The following is a 6,443-nucleotide window of genomic DNA, read 5'->3' as shown; positions in this document are numbered from 1 at the left end:
ATTGTCAGGTTCAACTTCAAAAATGTTTGAATTTGCACTTCCTTGATAGCTCATGAAAATAGCTACTACCTTAAATATTTATTGGGAATTCTATCTCTTCATTTAAGAATTGTCACTCATATTCATTATTCTAATAAGAAATGGAATGATTTGGCATGCTGTTTTGCTCTTTTATTTTTATATTCTTGGTAGTAACTCTGAGTCTGAAGGTGTTCTCCTGTTCTGTAGGAGTTCTCCTCACTCCACTGTTTCATCTCCAGAGGGGAAGCATTTTGGTTTCAAATAGCAGCTTACTGTACCTGTATCTTGAAGTTGTCTTCACTCTGTTCCTCTAGAAATTTCAGTTTCAAATCTTACATTAAGGCTTGTGATACATTTTGAATAGATTCTTTATAGTGTTGAAGAAATGAGTTTACATTATGGTGTTTATTTATTTATTTATTTTTTGCATGTGAATTTCTTGGATTCAGGGTACCTTTCATAGAAAAGAATATTTTTAGTTTGCCCTCATACACATTCTACACAGTATAAAAAATAAGGAGGTCTGAAGTTAGTCAAAGATGAGTAAATCAGTTTAAACCAACATATAACCCCTATGGGAAAAAAAAGCAGTATTAAATTCTGCCACCCCTCAAAAGCTCAAGGTAGGATGGTCTTAGCACAGAATTTTACCAGACAATTTAAGAGTAAATAATGAAAATACTCCCCAAACTATTCCACAAACTACAATCAGAAGGAACTTTGCTCTCAATTTGTTTTAAAAGATCAAAGTCAGCCTGAAGTCAAACTACAATCTCAACAAGAAAGAGAGAGACAGAGAGAGGGAGGGAGGAAGGGAGAGAAAGAGAGAGAGAGAGAGAAACAAACGATTACAAATCAAATTGCCTTATGATCATAGATGCAAAAATTCTCATTAAAATATTTACAAACAAAATCCAAGAACACACCAAAATATAATCCACTATGATAAAGCAGAATTTATCCTAAAGATTCAGGGATCATTCAATATAGATAAATCCATAAAGATAATCTATAAAATAAACACACTGAAAGACAAAGCCTTCAAGACTACTTCCTTATATGGAGGAAAAGCCTTTTACAAAACCCAAAATATATTCATGTTAAAGTCCTGAGAGATTAAAGATGCAAAGGCTATATTTCAGCATAATAAAAATAGTTTACAGCAATCTCACAGCCAACCTCAACATAACTGGAGAGTAAATCAAAACAATTTCACTAAAAGAACAAGACAAGACTCTCCACTTATTCTACACCTCTTTAATATAGTGTTTGAAGTCTTAGCTAGAACAGTAAGAAAACTGAAGGAAATCTAGGACATACAAATTGGAAAGAAATCAATGTATTTTTATTTGAAGATGTTATGATAACTTATACAATTGATGCCAAAAAGTCTCCTGGGAAACTCCTATGGCTGATAAACAATTTCATCAAAGTATCTGGATAAAAATTTACCTTAAAAATTAGTAGCCTTCCTATATAAAAATGACAAATATGTCTGCAACATAACAAGGTAGGCTGCCTGCAGATCTCTTCTTCCTCTGATCTCCCAGATCTAATCCCCCAGTCTCATCCCCAGCTCTGCAGCGGAATTCCTGTGGCAGCCTTACCTGCTTCTCATTTTCATCTCCTCTAGACAAAACAGACCTTCTTCTCCCAAATTCCCTCTCCATCATGGTTGTTTTCCCCCGTTACCCAACTCTAGCAGTTACTCCTTGCTTATCCCAGACCACTCCTGACAGGGAAGCAGTAGGTTCGGTGTAGATCTCTTTCTTTTCTTCTGGTCCTGTATGTCTAATCCCTAGTTTCATCCCTGGCTCTATAACAGACCCACCGGGGTTACCTCTTTTTACTGTCTCCCTGTCATTGTAAGAATAAGAAATAAGCAGATCCTGATGAACACCCTAGTTTTCCCTCTCCTGTGAAACCCTTCAGCTCCTAGCCTATCCCCATTCATAATTGCCATCTCCCAATACCACATTTTACCATTTTACCTGCAAACCTTGGTGGTTACAATGATCAGTCTAAAGAAAATTTCTCAACAGGCCACATACTCTTCAAATATACAGGAAGGAAACAGCAGCCATGAAAAAGTATCCACCTAACAAGACAAATCCAGAAATCAACAGCTAGACCTATAAGCACCTCAATCCCAGAAACCCAGATACCAGCATAAAAATCAAATCAGTAACAGCCAAAGCAACATGTTTCTCTACTAGAGCCCAACTCTCCTACCATAGCAGGCTCTGAGTATTCCAACATAGCTGAAAAATAAGAAAAAGATGTAGAAGGATGATAGAAGCCCTTAAAGCAGAAATAAATAAAGTCTTAAAGAAATACAGTAAAACACAAACAAACAATGGAGGGAAATGAAGAAAACTGTCCAAAACTTGAAAACTGATATGGAATCAATAAAGAGAACATAAACTGAGGGAAATCTAGAGGTAAAAAAAATAGGAATTTGGGCAGGAACTATAGCGGCAAACTTCAACAGAATACAGAAGATGGAAGGGAGAAACTCAAACATTGAGATATGGTAGAAGAAATGAATATATCAGTCAAAGAAATGTTAAATATAAAAAATTCCTGACAGAAAATGTCCAGGAAATCTAAGACACCATGAAAATATTAAACCTAAATATATTAAGAATAGAAGAAGGAGAAAAATAGAAGAATCTAAGCTCAAATACCCAGAAAATATTTTTAATAGACTCAGGAAAGAAATTTCTTAACCTTAAGAAGGAGATTCATAAAAAGGTACAGAAAGCATGCATAACACAAAGAAATTGGACCAGAAAAGAATTTCACATGACACAAAACCATCCAAATAATAAGAGTCCAGAAAAAAAGAAAGAATATTAAAAGTTATAAGGGCAAAAGTGAATAACATATTAGAATTGCACATGACTTTTCAATGAAGACTCTAAAGAAGAATCTTTCCTCTTCTCAGAATTCTCCATTTTTCATTGATCCACCTCCACTTCCTACATTGTTACCTCATCTATACTTCCTGCCAATCAGCATTTTATTTAAAAAGTACAAGAAACAAATCTTTACAGGGTAAAAGCATTGTCCTACAGCTGTATAGCCATTTATCAAAATAGACCTCAAACCAAAACTAATCAGAAGAGAAAGCATAGAATACTTGAGATTCATCAAGGAAAAATGTACCAAGATCACATTTTAATTCTTAACATCAATTCCTCCCTCCAATTGCAAGGGAACACAATTTATAAAAGAAATACTACTACATCTTAAATTGCATACTGCCACTCACACACTGATCATGGTAGACTTCGAATCCCCACTATCAACAATGAACAGGTCACCTAGACAAAAATAAAACCAAGAAATACCGGAATTAACATACCTTATAAGCCAAGAAACACTGGGAATTATTTTCAGAACATAATTTACTCCAACACAAAAGAATATACCTTCTTCTGTGCACTTTATGGAATTATTCAAAATTTACCACAGACTTGGAAACAAAGGAAGAATCAAATGATACAAGAAATTGAAGTAATTCCCTGCATCCTATTTTCTACAACCACGAATTAATTGTCAATATCAGCAACAGAACGCTTACATGCTCATAAAAACTGAACAACTCTATACTGAATGAAAAGTGGGCCAAGACAGAAATAAAGAAAGAAAGACTTCCAAAAGACTTAATAGCAATGAATTACACCATATCCAAAAATATGAAATAAAGTGAGGAACGATTTAAGAGGCAAGTTCAAAGCACCAAATGCCTACATATAAAAAATACAAATAAAACAAATGAACAAAAACAGGAGAGATATAATACTAGCTACTCAACACCACAGCTAAAAACTCTAGAACAAAATGTAGTAGTGATACCCAAGAGAATCAGAAGAAATAATCAAACTGAGGACTGAACTCAATAAAATAGAAAGAAAGTGAACAATACAAAGATTCAATGAAAAAAAAAAGTTGGTTCTTCAGGAAAATCAACAAAATATACAAACCCTAAAAGCCTAAGCTCCACCAAATTGGAAACTCTAAAAGAAATAAATAATTACCTTGATAGATACCACTTACCAAAAATTAATCAAGATCAGATAAGCAAATTAAATAGACTTATAACAAAGTAGGAAAAGACAAGATCTCCTGAGTAAACTTGGAGCATTGGGACCATGGGAGAGGGCTAAAGGTAAGGGGAGAGGCAGGGAGAGAAGTAGAGAAAAATATAGAGCTCAATAAAATAAATTTAAAAAGAGAAATAGTAATTGAAAGTTTTCTATCACCAAACTTTCAAAGAGTTAACACAAATATTCCTCCAACTAGTCCACAAACAGAAGGAACATTGCCAAATTAACTTTGTGAGGTCACAGTTACACTGATATCCAAGCCACATAAAGACTCAACAAAGAATGGGAATTAAAGCCCCATTTCCCACATGAACAGATGCCAACATGCTCAATAAAGTACTTGCAAACGGAGTCCAAGAACACATCAACTCCTTGATCTAGGATCATCAAGTAGTCTTTATCCTGGAGATGCAAAAATAGTTCAATAAACAAAATATATTAATTAAAATTCACCAGATGAATGAACTGAAAGGAAAAACAAACACATGAACATCTCATTGGGTGCAAAAAAAGATCTTTGACAAAAATCCAACATCCATTTTGATAAAAATTCTTTAATGATTTAGGATACAAAAGACATACCTAAAACTGACAGGGATAATTTACAAGATGACTATAACCAACATCAAATTAAATGGAGATAGATTCAAAGTAATTCCACTAAAATCATGTACAAGACAAAATGTCCAGTCTTTCCACATTTATATAAAATACTTGAAGTTCTGACTAGAACAGAGATACCCAGGGGATCCACCTTGGGAAGGAAGAAGTCAAAGCATCTTTCCTTGAAGATGACATGATACTCTACATGAGTGAAACCAAAAGTTTCATCGAGGATGCCCTGCAGCTGATACTCTCAACAAAGTAGGTGGATATAAACAATTCACAAAAAATCAGTAGCCCTTTCATTTTACCCTCCTTTTCTCTTAAATTTTCTTTTTATTTATTTTAAGGTGGTGGTGGAGAAGGGTGTGATCAGGAGACATGGTGTGAAAGCGACACAAAGAATAAATAAAAATAAACAAAAACAAAACTAACAAAAACCAATACAGCAACCCATAGAATGTTATTTTTTTACCAGATTCATGTTATTAATTCAAAACTAGATATTAAGAAAACAAATAACCCAATTAAAAATATAGTACAGACCTAAGCAGAAAATTCTCAAAAGACAAAAGTCAAATGGCTGAGAAACACTTAAAGGAATGTTCAGCATCCTTAGGTGTCAGGAAAATGCAAATCAAAGCTACTTTGATATCTCATCTTGCATCTGTCAGAATAGCTAAGATCAATAAAACAAGACACAGATCATGCTGGCAAGGATATGGTGTAAGGGGAACACTCATACATTGCTTGCAAATGTACAACTTGGTATAGCCACTATGGAAATCAGTATGGTCATTCTTCAGAAACATGGAAATCAATTTAACCCAAGATCCAGCTATAGGACTCTTAGTCTTATACTCAAAAGATTTTCATCCTACCACTGGGACATTTCCTTATTCAATTTCACTGCTGCTCTATTCATAATATCCAGAAATAGGAAGTTACCTAGATGTCCATTAACACATCTGATTTGATTAAAGGCCAACTCCATGAGATGGAACCCATACCTGATACTGTTTGGGTGACTGGGGACCAGAGACTAGATAGCCAAGGACCCAGGATGTAAATAATACTACTGTTCTAAAACAAACAAACAAACAGACCAAAATCAAACACATGTCTCCTAATGACATTCTACTATATGTATAGATCAGTGCCTTGATCACCTATCATCAGAGATGCTTCCTCCTGCAGTAGATGGGAACAGAAATAGAGACCCACAGCCAGACAATATGCAGAGCATGAGGGGCCATGTAACATTTATCCCTAAATAGAATGTCCCCATCAAATCCCTCCCTTCACGACTCTGGTAACCTGTTGGGACTAATTGAGTCCTGACTTTCAGCTGCTCTTCCCTGTCTAGAGCCTTCTAATTGATGTGACTAAAAGCTGTGCTTTGCCTAGAGGATCAGAGGATGGGATTTTCACCTGTTGGCCATTGACTGCAGGATATTTAAGCCTCCAAGGTGCTATTAAAGAGGGCTTTTTGGTACCAGTGTTTGAAGGTCTGTGTGTCGGCCTGTCTCTGTGTGTGTATTCTCAACCTCCAGTACTGGGTTCTAGCACATAGAGTATAGAAGGGGTGCTGTGGTGCACAGCAGTAACCCCTTCGTAAGAGGAAACAGACAGAGTGGAAGAGCCAAGTAGTGATGGAGGAAGGTCATTGGTTAATTAAATAAAGAAGCTGCTTGCCCTGATAGGTTA

The sequence above is a fragment of the Microtus ochrogaster genome, chromosome 1 (genome assembly GCF_000317375.1).
Source record: "Microtus ochrogaster isolate Prairie Vole_2 chromosome 1, MicOch1.0, whole genome shotgun sequence".
Lineage (NCBI taxonomy): Eukaryota > Metazoa > Chordata > Mammalia > Rodentia > Cricetidae > Microtus > Microtus ochrogaster.
The sequence above is the reverse complement of the archived record's forward strand: the minus strand, read 5'-3'. Positions refer to the sequence as shown.